The 17,323-nt window shown below is 36.1% G+C and overlaps 1 long non-coding RNA gene across 1 annotated transcript in view; it reads right to left on the reverse strand.

Moving 5' to 3' along the window:
• LOC141381601 (uncharacterized) overlaps nucleotides 1-17,323 on the reverse strand; it is a 103,923-nt gene that overhangs the window by 5,733 nt on the left and 80,867 nt on the right. The window contains exon 4 of the long non-coding RNA XR_012401992.1: nucleotides 420-523. This is a non-coding gene — a long non-coding RNA (uncharacterized lncRNA). The remainder of the gene's footprint in view (nucleotides 1-419; nucleotides 524-17,323) is intronic.

Here is a 17,323-nt window from a genome sequence, read left to right on the forward strand (position 1 = left end):
ACAAACATGGAGGAAATAGCCAGCTTTGGTTTCATTCTCCTTTTTAAAAATATTTTCTTTCTCTTTGTTATCTGAAAAAACATTGTTGTTTGATTATTTAGTACTTATAAAATTAGTGTCAAAAATAGATGTTCCATTTTATATATGTCATACAATAGACTTATTAAAACAGTTTAAAGGTCTTTGAATTTTACATGTAGCCTCTTTTTAAAGGACATATCTAAATATTGACTGAATTAGGGATTTTTTAACGAACCAACATCTTTGAACCAAACAAATCTATTCAAATTTCATGTTGATTTGTTGAGGTCAAACTATTTTATATTTACTTTATTTTGTTGGAATTGGAATTTTTGAGACACTGAACAGATCATCAATGTTTATTATTAGCTACAGTATTACTGCAATGATTTATTTACCGGTCAGCTGAATGTGGCTCCAAGGGGCAGGGCTTTCTTCAAGAGAGTATTTGATTGGACCAAAATCTGTGCAGTGCAGGATGACACATCACTGCTCCATTTTCCTGAAAGAATAAGATATTTAATTTACTTTTCACACTAGTGCTTTCACTGTTAGTGTGTTTGTTCCAGAAAAAAGAGAGAAAATGATACATTATGTCTTAATTAATCAGGTTGAAATATATTTAGCAAAATAACTTATAGAACATAACAAACAGAGCTGTAGGATGGGCTGAATGTGTTTGATGTATATGTGTACATTTGATTAATCATTTGAAGAACATATAAAATGTCTTCACATAAAAAAGCATATAAAATGAGTGTCATTAATGCATCCATTGCACAAAAACAAAGATCTGTTGCAAACAAATCTGTAATGAAATAATGAAATAATGAAAAAGCAGGTATGCTAAAGTATTCTGGTCTTCATATAGTTGCATCTTGTGATTTCATGATCTGTTTTTGGTTCATTTAGATGTCTTTGGTCTGTGTTGTGTCCATATTTCATTATGAACACAACACAGTTTGTTTGGAAGTGAACTTAGAATCACAATATCAATGGTCTTAGTCAGCTTGCTTGGTGCACACCAAAGTTCAAATGGCACAATTGCATCCTGTAAAATAAAAAATAAAAATCAAATCTGCTAAGTGTGAACATAGCCTTATACCGAAATAAAGTGAATTCACTCAATGTTTAGAAGTAGATTAGCATAATGTCCACTAAACTTTCCATGTTGAGCTCAAATCTGTATTTAACAGCATGCTATGCCGTTTTTAGTCACGGTTATAAAAAGAGTACAACATTTTCATTTGTTCTCATCAAAGAGCCTTCAGAAGGAGGATATTTGGAATTGCCTGGATGAAAGTCATTTATTGTCCTGCTCTAAATAGCTGCCAATTGCGCAGACAGCAACAGTGGAGATTGCGTTAAACTCTCTGTAACCCACCACACAGTTTGTTTTTTCTCTTCTCCGTTTTCCCTCTCTCTCCCTCCTGCTTTATAATTAATTTCAACCTGTCAATTAAAGAGTGAGAGGGCAAAGAGTCCTTTGGTCCATGTTGTGTCCATATTTCATTCCAATCACACAATAGTGTGTTTGTAAGTAAACCGAGAATCACAATTTCAAAGGTCTTAATACGCTTGCTTGGTGCATAACATAGTCTGAATGGCACAATTGCCTCATCAAAAAAATCGTTTTAAGTGAAGTTTATTTATAAACTAATTTTGAGAGGATCACGTGCTTATGACTGTTTGCTGCTGATCCACCATTATCCAATTTATGATTCACCAATCAGACGATTCCTAATCCACTATAAACACCCTGAGTTCCATATAACAGCCATCTTCATTTTGAAGAATCCCCCCTTCCACTCCTAGTCCTTCTCCTTTCCTAGATGGGTGGCATGGTTGCCCAGTGGTTAGCACTGTTGCCTCACTGCAGGAACCGCAAGAACGTCACTGGTTCTGGTCCAAGCGAGCCAACGTTTCTGTGCGAAGTTTACACGTATACACGTGGGTTTCATGCAACTTAAGTTATTGACTAATAAAAATGGCACCATAGACATGCACCTAGTAAGTAGGTATCTCAGAGCAATCACTATCTGTTTATAAGCTATTACAGCAGGGGAGTTCATCGAGATCTACCTGAGCTCAAACTCGCCTCTCGCCCTGCAAATGGGAGGGAGCCCCAGGCTCGAGGTTCTTATGATCTCAGGGCTCTCTCCTGGGACAGCATGCCAACCATGCTTTATATTCAATCATCAGCTAAGTGTGAACTCTTGAAATGAACCAAACCTGCTAAGTGTAAACACAACCTAATACCCAATAAAAGTGAATTCACTCAATGTTCAGGAGTAAATTCGCATTTTGTCTACAAAACCTTCCATGTTGAGCTCAAATTTTAAAGTGTTTAACAGCATGCTATGCCATTTTTAGTCACGGTTATGAAATGAGTACAAATTCTTCATTTGTTCTCATCAAAGAGCCTTTACAGTATGTGTTTTCTCTTCTCGGTTTTGCCACGCTCTCCCTCCTGTTTTATATTTAATTTCAACCTGTCAATTAAAGAGTGAGAAGGCAAAGAATCCTTTGATCCGTGATATGTTCACATTTCATTGCAATCACACCATAGTTAGTTTGGAAGTGAACAGAGAGTGACAATTTTAAAGGTCTTAGTACGCTTGCTTGGTGCACACCAAAGTCCACAAAGCACAATTGCACGATCCTTTTAAATGAACTAAATTTGCTAAGTGTGAACACAACCTTATTCCCAATAAAAGTGAATTCACTCAATGTGTAAGAGTAGATTTGCATAATGTCCACAACACTCTCCACATTGAGCTAAAATCTGTATTCTACAGCATGCCATGCCATTTTTAGTCACGGTTATAAAAAAATAGTACAAGTTCTTGATTTGTTCTCATACTTGGAGAATATTCGAAATCGCTTGGAAGAAAGTCATTTATTGTCCTGCTCTAAATAGCTGCCAATAGCTCAGGCGGCAACAGTGGAGACTGCGTTAAACTCTCCGTACCCCACCATACAGTATGTGTTTTCTCTTCTCCGTTTTCCCTTTCTCTCCCTCCTGTTTTATATTTAACTTCAACCTGTCAATTAAAGAGTGAGAGGGCAAAGAGGAAATAAGAGAGACGGGGAGAGAGAGACAGCAAGAAGCACAGAACTAATTAGGCAACTGTGTAATTTTAATTAGCTGTTTTGATAATTAAACTAATTAGTTCCCCTGTGTTTCCACTACGTGCTACAGACTGGAGTTTTTTTTTTTCCCTTCCCCTTTTACAACACGGCTTCAGAGCTCCACTCCGTCGGTTAATTAGTCACTTTTGCATCAGAAAGCTTTATTGATAGCCTTAATTTGCAGTTGAAATGAGAAATCTGCTGTCAATAATTCGGATAATTGCCCGCCGTTTGATTGTGGAGAACAAAAGTGGCAGGCCTTTGAGTTTTGAAGCTGCTGGAAAATCCCTCGGGTCGTTTCCTGGATGCTTAGCTCTCCCTCCGATCTACATATCAGCAAATATAGCACCGCCGTACGCAACATCTCGACCCCGCTAACAAGACGGGACTCCTGCCAAATAAGGAGCGCTTTGACCCGCCCCACCTGCGTTTCCCATCATGCACTCCTCTTCTTGTCTGCTTCAGCTTCTCACACCCAGTGTCCTACGTTCAGCGTAATTGAGGAAGGAGGGCGAAGGGGTGGAGGGGGAAGAGAGAGAGAGAGAGAGAGACAGAAAGTTGCAGCTTTGCTTTGTAGCTAATTAGTGTCCTTGGAATTAAATGAGCAGCTCTTTGTGCACCTCCAGCTCCTGCGGCCCATGTTTGTGAATTGAATAATTGATTCCCCTCCACTAATCAGAGAGCGACATAATGAGCCAGTTTAATTAAATGGGGATCTAACCTGGCGAACACTGGGAAAATATTTGCTCGTTTACAGCTAATCAGAAATAACAGAGCGAGATGGTTCGGCGGGTGGGGGCTGGTGAAGAAGAAGAAGAAGTCTGTGCACTTGAATCCAAGGCAGACATTTGGAAGGTTTTTAAATGTGTGGAAATAAAGCACATATGACCGCTGTACCCTGTTTTTTCTTGAAGTATATGTAAAATCTAAATTTGCAATGTGTGTTTTGCTGCATATCGTTATCTTTGAGGTGAAAAATGAATCTGTGCAAGTTAATTCAGAGAAAAAAAACGATGTGTTTTAGTAATCTTAAATCCAAATCTTATCATTTGCTTCTGTATTTGGAGTAGCGGTCATTTCCTGTTGATGTCAGCTTTAGGCTTTAGCAACAATGTTCTTGGCCCTGCCCCTCTTACCATTAGTTTGCTACTTGGGAATGATGTGCAAAAAGAAAGCCCCGCCCCCTGCTCAATATTCCATTTCAGTTGGAAGTACATAAACATAAAAAATAAAGTCTCTGCAGTCTTCCTATTGACTTTGAATGAATGTATAATTTATTCTACAATTTTTATTTTTAGCAAAATTTTATGTCTTGAATTGCCATAATGGTCAAATTAACCTTATGCTATACTTTTTCTATTTAAAAAAATATATTAAAGTTTTTACTGTGTATTGAAAAGTACATTGATGATATTAACAATATATGTTAAATATTTGTGAATAAATGTCTTGAATATCAATCCACTTTGAATTTGTTTGTGTAATTAGCCACAATAATAATTTCTGTAAGCTTGAAAACACTGAACATTTTTATTTTTTTAATCTACAACACTACAAAATTGCTTTTTTTTTGTCTTGTCTCTAGTCTAAATATCTGAAAATTCCTAAATCAAGAAGCACTTTCTAGACAAGTATAAAATATTGTTTTGTTTTCAGAAGCAAGTCATCACAATTAAGTAAGATTATCATATTTCACATATTTGTTTATGAAATGTATTAACATTACCCAAGCATCTATAACTTTTTTTTCATTTTGAGCATTTTATACTCTGGATGAAGGATAGTAAAGCCCAAAATGTCCTCTTTCTGAAGACATCTAAACTGAGAATGTAGACTAAATTACTCAGCAACTGTTACTGTTTTAGTTTGGGAAGGTCATTTTTTGGAGGAAAATGCTTCAGACTGAGAGGGAGAGAAGGACACCGATATAGTCTCAGAAAAATTTTACAGAAATCTTATATTTCATGCTTTCTTCATCAAATCTGAAATATAAACTCAGACATTTGGCTTTCAAGGTATATTTTTTTCTAGGTTATTACATTAATGTTTTCATGTGTTTGTATATGAAAAAACAAATATTGAACACAGTGCAATTTTTCTTTCTCATTACTTTATAATGTATAACTTTTCATAATTTTTAGCATGAAACTTTATGGATCAGGGGTGTCCAAACTTGGTCCTGGAGGGCCGGTGTCCTGCAGAGTTTAGCTCCAACTTGCTTCAACACACCTGCCGGGAAATTTCTAGTATATCTAGTAAGTGGTTCAGGTGTGTTTGATAAGGGTTGGAGCTAAACTCTCCAGGACATGGCCCTCCAGGACCGAGTTTAGACACCCCTGTTCTAGATAAACCATAGTAAAGCTTAAAGTTTCTTATTTCCAGTGATATCTAATTGAATACATATTTGTTTATATCTCACTGGGATCAAGAACTGTTAAAGTTAGGTAAGTGTAAATCCACAAAAGTGAGTTCTGGCTAGCAGGTTAAACTTATCTGACAAAGGGGTAAGTCAATTAGCCTTGATTTAATCAGAAAGCAAAGATTATTTTTAAAACTCACTTAATTTTGATGACTTATTTCTGAAAACAATAAAGCTTCTTGAGTTAAGAATCTTTAGATATTTAGATTAGAAACCAGACAAAAACTCTAAGTATGCTGTGAAAAATTATATTAAAAAGTATTTACAACAAATGTTTTATGCTACTTATTTCAATAAGTTAATCAGGTTTAATATAGGATTTTTGTCAGTTTGACTAAAGTAACTTGAGATTACTAGAAAAGGCCATTTGATTAAAACAAAAAACGTTTTATAGTGTAAGAAAAGGTTTGTTGCAGGGAAAATATCACTTCAATACCATATTTACACAATTTAATATTACAATATTACAAAAAAAACACTGTAAAACTTTCAAAGCTTACTTCTAAAACCTCAATATAAGCTTAAGATGTAAATGTGAACTCCCAAAAATTATAAAAATGGTAGCGTCTCATATGAATGGTCAGAGTGACAGCTATGACCATTCTAGAATTTCAGTAGTTAAAACGCTGAAGAAATATGTGCAACGTTTGGGTTTCTCCAGGGCCTAAAGAAAGGGAAAAACGAGATATATAAGACGTCTTCTGGTATTTTCAGCGGGCCTTGGGCCACTGATGATGGTAGCAGATTGACCTTTCCTTATCAGAGGTGCACCATGCTGACATGTCCCTCATGGGCAGCACCCTAGGACGGGGTCGAGATAGTGAAGGAGCCCCTGAGCATTGACCTCTCGCCTCCTTTCACCTCCTTGATGTGCCACTAGAGGCACCACTTGCCCTCAAAGGCTCCTGGATCCTACAGACCTTTAAGGACGCCAAGATAAAATAATGGTGGCTCAAAGGTGTCTATGGCCAGACACCAACCGGGTGATGGAGATGGATACAAAGAAAAGTTGAGTTTAAGACTCTGGGATTTTAGTTTGACACAACACTCTTAAAAATAAACCTCTTAACGGGGGTTATAAAGCGATATCCCATAGGAGGAACCTTTTTGGTCCATCGAAGTACTTAAAAACAAGCATTTTCATCTTACACTTAAACATAACAATGCAATAACAGAACCATTTAGGTTCCACTTTGTTTGAAAAGCTTTGTAGAGTGTGAATCCACTGAAAAACTGCTTATTTTGATAATCTTCAATCAAAGTCTGAACATTTGCTTCCAACATTTGGACCATTTGGAGTTGCGGTTAATCTCTGTTGACATCAGTTTGATGACTTCAGCCACAATATTTTTAACCACACCGCTCTTACCGTTAGTTTGCCATGAGGGAATGATGCGCAAAAAGAAAGTCCTGCCCCCCTAATCAATATTCTGTCTCAGTTGAAAGTACATTAACATGAATTAACATAAATACTGAATGCTAAATAATTGTTGTTTCCTTTCCCGCAACACTTTTTATTAGTTAATTTTAATATAATTATTTAAATACATTTATTAACTAGTTATTTATTAATTGTTAAATTATAGATACAATGAATTGTATATTCATTTGAACATTTTACCACCTAATTGTATAAATAATTGAAGAGTTCAGATGCAAAAACTTGTAAATGCTGTCTGAAATCTTCTTTAAACATGAGCAATTTTATCATTTTTCACTTTTATGGCAACAAATAAATTCTTTTATGGTCTTTAAAGTGAAATAACTCAACATAAACATAGGAGTCTGAGAAAATTTTCAACGCAAATTTCAGATGGCACCCAGGTTTTTGCATCTAAACTCTTCAAATGCTTTTGATTGATATTAGTTCATGATACCAAATGTATTAATGCTAATTAATGAATATAAATAGTTCAATTAACAGCTAACATTAGGAATTTTCTGAAAAAAAAATGTCCACTGACAAATTTTATAAATTGATGATAAAATGTCACAAATAAGCTTTTGCCAAGTGCCAAAAGAAAAAAAAAGTCTTTAGTGCCTGTTAACTCAAAGGAACTGATTCATCTTACATTGTGTACAACATCTGTCGCCACTTGTGCATCTCCTAAGCACTTCTAATCTCAATGGAAAAGTTATGTAGGACAACTGAAGTTTTTTCTCTATGTGCCAAATGAACAGCCACTGCTTCTTTCACATTTCTATTGGTGTAGTATTACAAAGAGCAAGCAAGTATTGCGGAAATACAAAGTTTGACACAGATATGCAATGAAAAAAATTAATACAGCTAAAATTAAAGTAAATTAGAATTGTAAAACAATAAATTAAAATTTAATAAAATTGAAATTAAAAAATAAAACAAAATAAAATTCAAAAGTATATAGTAATTAAATCTATATAAAACGTTAAAAAATAAAATAAATTTTTTTATAAACATTAAAAATAAAATAAAGTAAAATGATTTTTAAAAAAAAAAAAACAAAATTAAGTAAATTTATTAAAAATAAATAAAATAAAATAAAATTTAAATTAAATAAAATAGCCATATACTGCAATGTGCACTTGCCAAGTGTTGCTTGCTCTAAACTTCTGGTTATTTGCAGTAAGCCTTGGATTTGTGTTGATATTAGTTTCCATAAGCTCATCAGCACTATAAGAGATGGTGCAGTGGGACAGAAGTGTGTATCATTGAAATAAAACACACTCCTTCCTGCCCCAAACCTCCTCACCCTCCACAACCCCCCGATGAAAAATGAAAAACGCCATTGAAATTCCACACCAGAGGAAGGATAGAGAGAAGCTGAAGCTTTGAAGCTCCAGCCTGTCAGTCTTTTTTGTGTTTTTTTTTCTCGAGTTGCATGTTCTAGAGCTTTCTCTTCTTCTCTTTCTTCTTCTTCTTCCCAGTTTCTCTCTCTGTGTCCTTCTCTACCTCTCCCAGCACTCGATTCCTCAGACCCCCTTTTCTCATCCACCGCTGTCATTCCCAAGAGAAACAAATCACAAACACACATTCAAAAAAGAAAAAAAGTTGGGTTTGTGGACTTTGGAAAGTAAAAGGGAAAACATCCCTTTGCATTTGAACTCGCAGAGCAGTAAAACTACACCTGGGCCACATCTCAATTGCGTCTGATGAAGATAACAAAACATAAAAAAGAGAGCCGATGAAGAATTAGGATAAAATGAGGGGGAAGTAAACAAACAACCGTCAACACTGGTCAACATGGACAACCTACTTTCCTTTCAACTCTGCATGAAGCACCTGAAGTTTATAACATCCCTCTCTATAGGGAAGGATTGTGTGCTTTTTCTTCTTTCTGCTGTATTTTAACTTTTAAAACTTGCTTCTCTAAATCCAGGACTGACATTTATTCATTTTAGTATTTGTTAGCTGTAAATATGTCACTGCATAGCCTCGTCTTTTAAACGTTTTAATGCTATGGACCATATAACAACAACAACAACAACAACAACAACATTTTAAGGTCAAAATTATTTAAGCTATATTTTTTATAGTCTGCAGAACAAATACTATATAATAACTTGCCTAATCACCCTGCCTAGTTAACCTACTGTTATTAACCAGGTTAATAATAATAATGTCGCTTTAAGCTGTTTAGTAGTGTCTTGAAAAATATATAGTAAAATATTATGTTCTGTCATCATGGCAAAGATAAAATAATTCAGTAATTATAAATGAGTTATGGAAACCATTATGTTTAGAAATGTGTTGAAAAAATAGTCTCTCCGTAAACAAAAATAATAATTAATTATTTAATAATTCAGGGGGCTAATAATTCTCACTTCAACTATATATATACACATAATATGTAAAAAAAATGCAGTTTATTTTGTATTATATTTTTTAAAACTGCATTTTGCAGTTTTTATTGTAGTTTAAATTAAAATTTTCAATAATTTACATTTTATATAATATATTGAGAATTATTAGCCCCCTGAATTATTAAATTATTAATTATTATTATTAAAAAACCTAAGTGCAATTTTGTCAGCAAAACAAACAAGACTAGTACTAAGAGTGACATTATCAAAAAAATAATTAAATGTTCTTACTTTTTAAAATATAAAATATTTAATTTTACAACTATTTTATTTCATATTTATAATTACAAATTACTTTTTAAAATGTGTGTGTATATATATATATACACACACACACATATATATATATATATATATATATATATATATATATATATATATATATATATATATATATATATATAATATATATATATATATATATATATATATAATTTTTTTTATACTGGATTACCATATTGCAGTTTTGCAAATGTCAATTACTTCTAGGCTGTCAGATAATATTAATTCAGTTATTTAAATTATTCATTATTACTTTTTTTGTATTTTTAATATTTATTTTGTGTAAATAAACAATATAATTTTTAAGTTGTATTATATTTTCTATTATCGTATTATTACAACACGTATTAGTCAACACAGCATCATATAAATAAAATAATCATAAAAAATAAAATGTAAAATCTTAATATTTAAGTGCCCCCACGACTGGTCCATTTTCCAAATAACGTGTGCATTGTATTCGACAGCTCAACAAGTCATAGCCTAACTCATGTGCAAATGTGTCTTCTCTTCAATATTTGCAACAGAATGACAACAATTTAGCAATTAAACACACCAAAGACAGGTAACAACCGTCCTGAAACAGAAACATGGCCGACAATGACCTTATAGACCGCTTTCTAAAATACAGTACTATCTCTGGTTGTTACCGTACCGGAGGGGAAGGATCTGGAAACACTGGTCCACGTGAGATCCAGATCCACCATCTTTACTAGAGAGCGGTGCGCGTGAGTGTGTGAGATGAGACACTGAGGCTGAATATCAGACAGACAGAGGAGGATAACGAGCCTCATCCTTGCCGTTCATTAGCGCCGAAAAAACTCCCTAGCCTCCAGGGATGGGGATAATTCCCAAGATAACCATTGCACATCCTTAACAAGCATCTAACACTGAGCTTACCTTGAGTGAGCGCCACTGCTGGTCCACCTGATTTGGCGGGTTCGGCCCACAAGTGTGCGTTCGGTTACATGAGAATGATTAACAGGGTCTTTAGGGATGCTTTGAAGCCCCCGCTGACACCGTTTGCTCATGTTTGCAAACAAACGCAGAGCCTCTTTTACGGAAAACAAGGTATTTAGCGTCCAATGAGAGTTCTCAGTTGTTTTAATGGTCACACTTTATTTTGATGGTCCGTTTGTTGAATTTAAGTTACATTGCATCTACATGCCAACTAATTCTCATTGAATAATAAGTAGACTGTTAGGTTGGGGTTAGTGTAAGTTGACATGTACTTGCAAAGTTTCTTATAGTCAGTTAAATGTCTGTTTAGCAGCAGTATCAACAGATATTAAGCAGACAGTCTACTAACACTCAAATGGACCATCAAAATAAAGTGTTACCATTTTAACCCTTAATTTCAGTGAATGTTTTGCATAATAGAATCATTATTACATACGTGGGTCTTTAGTGACCCAGGTCTACATGTTTTATAACTGCTGTGATTGCATAAAAGTCTCCAGATTTTTTAAAAGCAGTTGCAAAAGAAGACTTACTAACTCACATCCTTCGGTTAGTCCCTAATTCATCAGGGGTCGCCAAAGCGGAATGAAACACCAATTTTTTTGGTATATTTTTTATGTGGCGGATGCCCTTTCAGCATTGGGAAACACCCATACACATTCTCATTCACCTACACACACCATACACTGCGGCCAATTCATTTGACCTATACCACATGTAGGCATGGGCCGGTATGATACCCTTGGATAAAAAACATCACGGTTTCACAGATGTTTCTTCTGATCAAACTAAAATTGAACTCTTTGGAGTGAATGCCAGGCATTACGTTTGGAGAAAACCAGGCACTGCTAAACACCAGGCTAATACCATCCCTACAGTGAAGCATGCTGGTGGCAGCATCATGCTGTGGGAATGTTTTTCAGCACCAGGGACTGGAAGACTAGTCAGGATAGAGGGAAAGATGAATGCAGCAATGTACAGAGACATCCTGAATGAAAACCTGCTTCAGAGAGCTCTTGACCTCAGACTGGGGTAAGGGTTCATCTTCTAGCAGGACAATGACCCAAAGCACACTGCCAAAATATCAATGGAGTGGCTTCACAACTCGGTGAATGTCCTTGAGTGGCCCAGCAAGGGCCCAGAACTAAATCCTATCAAGCATCTCTGGAGAGATCTGAAAATGGCTGTACACCATCGCTCCCCATCTAACCTGATAGAGCTTGAGAGGTACTGCAAAGAGGAATGGGCAAAAATTCCCAAAGACAAGTGTGTCAAGCTTGTGGCATCATATTCAAAAAGACTTGAGGCTGTAATTGCTGCCAAAGGTGCATCAACAAAGTATTGAGCAAAGGCTGTGAATACTTATGTACGTGATTTTTCAGGGTTTTTATTTTGAATAAATTTGCGACAATTTTAAAAAATGGCTTTGGCTTCATGTTTTTTTTTTTACATTGTCATTATGGGGTATTGTGTGTAGAATGTTGAGGAAATAAAATAATTAAATCCATTTTGGAAAAAGGCTGTAACATAAACTGTTTACCGTAAGAATGGTAAAACAGAACATTTTGGCGGTTTAAAAACCTTGACTTTTGCAAACCGTGGTAAACCTAAGTATTTATCGTCCCATGCCTAACCACATGTCAATGGACAGTAGGGGATACTGGAGCACAAGAACATAATAAAGCATATTTTGCAACACTTTGTCATTTGGAAGGTTTACATTTTTAGTAGATGATTTGACCATCAGTGGCTCTGTTTCCATCCAAAGATGTGAATTAGACTCATGTGCAAAACAGGAATACGGCATAAAACTATTATGAATAAAGCACCAATTCCAAGAGTCAAACAGAACAAAATCATCACTCCCTGATAAACTCCCACCAAATACTAAAAGTAAATATAGAATTTGCTGCAGTAGGAGAATCAACTGTGGGTGTTTTTTAAATGTATTACTGAATCAGATGGAATGATAAGGAAATGAATGTGTGATGGCTTTTGGAGGCAGTTGCTCAGTAATAAACTATTTTGATGACAGACTTTGGCTGAGGGATTTTAGAAGGACCAAAACAACATTGCATATGTTTTACTATTGCTGGTTTGTCCATAAAAGCCATCCCATTGCACCTATTTTTATTATCACATAATCTGTTGAAACAAAATCTCAAGACTTTTTGTGATGAGCATGCTGAAATTTATTCAGATAATATATTGCATCATAGTTTAAGCAGATTTTTACTTGTCAGATTAAAGTTATGAAACTCAGTTTGTTTTATCTTGTTGTTTCCATCATGCAGTTTTTTTATGTGATATTAAAGAAATGCAAATTAAACTAAGTGGATGGAAACAGCTATTCCAACACAATCTCATGGCAATTCGTAACTTTTTCATTTAGTGGCTAATTCGTACGAATTCATACGATCTAATTCGTACATTTTAGTACGATTTGCTCATCGCCCAATGACGGTTAGGTTTAGGGGTGGGGTTAGGTGCCACGCCTCCTTTCTAAAATCGTACAATTTCGTACGACTGAACTCGCATAAATTTGTACAAATTAGCCACTAAACTGGCAAACCATAAAACTTAGGTTTTCTCGTGAGATCAGGCTGGCTATTGCTAAAATCAAAAAGCACTAGCTTGGAAATTAAGCTTTTGGCTCCTATATATGTTACTAATCATATTCAGACACACCAATCATTATTGTGCATCAAACATCGTCACCATCATAAATAAAGGTGAACTGCACAGCAGATATCATTTAATATCTGTTTATATTGTTTAAAGTCAATACATTAAGGAATACCAAAATGGTTAAGTTAAAAAAAATGAATGTGAGGGACAACCTCGAATGACGTCTTTCAGGTCTTCAACCTTAAAAAGGTTAATATGTAGTCTGAATAGCATTAGCTACACCAAATTATCTTAAAAACTGTTTAGGCCTGGTTTTTGTGTGTAGACCAGTTGCTTCATTCTTGAGACCTGACTGTTCATTTAAGGTGTTATATACTTGATTTTACACAATTACTGTAGCAGGAGCCGTCCATGTACTTTTGGTCACGTAGTGCACCTAATTTCGTCGCTGTCACCTTTTTGTGCCATGAAAGAAAACGCTATGATTACTTGGCCTCAGGAGTGTGTATTTTCTGGGCGAAGGCCTTGAAGAGAAGCATTAACATTCGTTTGCCGCTTTGAGGGGGCAGCCATTACTAATCACTAAGAAATTTCCTTACTACCTGCGGGCCTGTCAGGTTGTAAATGAAAAGGAATTAAGAAGAAATCCATACGTTTTTTTTTCACGAGCCACCCCACACTTCTCGAGTTCGCTCTCCCAGCTTGCAAGCACTAGATGGGAGTCTATCATTAGCAGACCAAATTAAACATTAGCTCTTCGGCTGCCGGTAGTTTGGGCTAATTGCTAATCAGCAGTAAAAGTTGCTTGGCACGGAATATTGCTTACCATAAGCTAAAGGTAATTTGCTGCTTGAGACAAGCTAGGCCGACTTGTCTGTTGTTGTCCAGAGTCCGTTCCTAATTACTGCCGGAGGGCGATGACAGTCATTCAATGGAGATTAAGACTGAGGCGAAAAAATGGAAATGTGCCATAATGCAGGAATGAGCTAGAAATGCTTCTGTCTGCTTTTCTTTAATTTCCCCTACTCTCGCTCTGTTTCCCTTCTGCGCTCCGTTCATTACCAAGAGGGATGGATTCTCGCATGGCAAATCGACAGCGGGGAAGCTTGTTGATAGCCAAAGAGTCAGTGGAAAAGCTCCATCTTGAACTGAGCTTAGATCATCAAAAGAAGACACTTTGGGTGATTGCAGCGACACTTGCGATTATAAGCAGTTATATAATATTTGTGCTGATAAAATGCTTTACATTTCACAGATAATTTATTCTCTAAATTAGCAAGTATATTACTAAAGGTAATCTGTTATTTCACTGTTTTTTTAGGCAGCTGCTTTGTCGGAAAAAAATTTTTAATAACGGCCAACAAATTACAGACATTTACCATAAAATAACAGACAGTAAATAACAGAAATATACTCAAATTTTAATTTCTGGTAAATTAATGCAATTTACTGTTTGTTATTTTAAATATCTGTAATTTAATGGCCGTTATTTAAATTTTTTTCTGGCCCCCCTTCCGCTTTTTTTTTACAGTGAATACGTACACAAAAACAAAGCTTTTCAGTGGCTTTTTTTTTTCTGTTTCATTTACAGCTATCGGGATTGTCAAAATTATCCTCTTTTACACAGATTTATGAAAACGAGCGACTTTTTGCTGATTTTTGAAGAATAAAATAACTGAATAAAAGTTACATTACACGCGATGCAATGGCGCAGTAGGTAGTGCTATCACCTCACAGAAAGAAGGTTGTTGGTTCAAGCCTTGGCTGGGTCAGTTGCGGTTTCTGTGTAGAGTTTGCATTATCTCCCTGTGTTCACGTCGGTTACCTCCGGGTGCTCCGGTGTCCCCCACAGTCCAAAGACATGCGGTACAGGTGAATTGGGTAGGCTAAATTGGCCATAGTGTATGAGTGTGAATGAGTATTTGTGGGTGTTTCCCAGAGATGGGTTGTGGCTAGAAGAATCCGCTGCATAAAAACATGCTGGATAAGTTGATGGTTATTCCGCTGTGGTGACCCCGGATTAATAAAAGGAGTAAGCCGAAAAGAAAATGATTGAATGAATGAATAAAGTTACATTACTTACTTACTCCCAGGGTCGTTTATATCGAGGTTGATATTTAGCTGCACCATATTGGGGTTTCATAACATCTAGATTTTATAAGGTGAGTTGTTAGTAAATTTCTGTTATTTAACGACCGTTATTTTACTTTTTTTTCCGGCAACCCAGCTGCCGGAAATAAATCATAAAATTACAGTTTTTTTTTACAGTGTGTAGTAAAATAAATTGTTGTATTTTAAAGAAATGGCAGAGGAAAATGAAACTTAATGTAGTGCTTCTTGTTCAGTCTGAGACCCACTTTATATCAAATATCAACTGGGCAGTGAAGATCACAGATTTTTAAATGAAACAGACCTTTAAAGTGGCAATTTCATAATAGAAAGACAGTAGCGCTGAGGCTGGCTGGCTGAAATTAAAAGTGCATGTGCATAGGCACCATTCATGATTCTTCAAGCCAATCCAATCAAGCACTTATGTTTTGTTAATGTAAAAATATTTAGTTTTGACAAAAAAATAGACATTCTAATTTTAGATTTAATGTTTTAGCTACTTTTTAAAACTTGTGTTATAAAGTGCAGCTCACCTAGTAGTTTAGTCAAAGTCTCTTTACGGCACAGGTCTGAAAGTCAGTTTCTGGAGGGCCACAGCTCTGCACAGTTTAGTTCTAACCATAATTAAACACACCTGATCAAACTAAAGTGCTTTAGGTTTGCTAGACACCTACAAATAGGTGTGTTGAAGCAGTAAACTGCAGAGCTGCGGCTCTCCAGGAATTGAGTTTGACAACCCTGCTTTAAGGCAAGTCATTTCACTCGGCAGTTATCTTTGAAGCGCTTCTCGGGCAGTATACTCGGGCATTCTGTTTGCATAGGGAAACATAAAATTCTCCAAAATTGCTTACGATTCAATTTCATATTGGGAATCACCAATAAAATTAAACAACATCTCTCTTAGTTTCATTTGTAAACATTTAAATCACACAAGATCTGCAGAAACTCACATCTAGTCCGGTCCCCTCCAATGGGGAATCATCAGTCTATAACAATCAATGATTGGCTCCTGTACTAGAAGGCGGGGCTTTATTCGCCATATTGACCGTTAAGACCAGGGATGTCAAATTCAATTCCTGGAGGGCCGCAGCCCTGCACAGTTTAGTTCCAACCCTGCTTCAACACACTTACTGATAGGTTTCAAACAAGCCTGAAGGACTTAATTAGTTTGATCAGGTGTGCTTAATTAGGGTTGGAACTAAACTATGCAGAGCTGCGGCCCTTTGGGAATTGAGTTTGACATCACTGGTTAAGAACTATACAAATTAAACTATTTTGAACAATTTGAACTATACATTTAAGACTAAACAAGTTTATAGTCTTTAGTTAAGCTTTTAGCTTAGCAAACAACTCATGACTTTCTCTCCAAAAAGATCTCACTTTTATTAGAAATCACGTTTTCACGCTAGTTATGCACAGCATCAGTGCTACAAATCACCCTGATGTTCGCAGATGAAAGTGTCTCTTTTTTCCCCGCCATCAAGTGCCACATCGCCCCGATCCCGATTGTCTCAGTGTCAGCCAAACCCAGGCTCAAGCGATGTCCCACAGGTCTCCGAAGGCAGGATAAAATCTGAGTCTACAGCTATCATAATTAATAATCACCCACCCACAGGCTCCTCAGCCTAACCTTCAAAATCCAATCCAGCGCCGCTTCTGATCCCCGGGATTGATAGATGCGCATGTTTCGCACTGTAAATATGTATGTACTCATAAACTCAAACAACATTCGGCCCTTTCATCTGCAGGTTCGCCGTACGGGGAGGAAAAGACACACACGTGCAGAGATACACACTTTTATCTAACGTCAGATATCAAAATGTCAAAGCATCAGTCGGGGGGGTTGGTGAGGGTAGTCGTGGATCTCTCACACCCCCCTGGTCGAATCCCAGTGCGGGTCGATCAATACATCGTTATAGATCTTAATCACGT

The sequence above is a fragment of the Danio rerio genome, chromosome 4 (assembly GCF_049306965.1).
Source record: "Danio rerio strain Tuebingen ecotype United States chromosome 4, GRCz12tu, whole genome shotgun sequence".
Classification (NCBI taxonomy): Eukaryota; Metazoa; Chordata; class Actinopteri; order Cypriniformes; family Danionidae; genus Danio; species Danio rerio.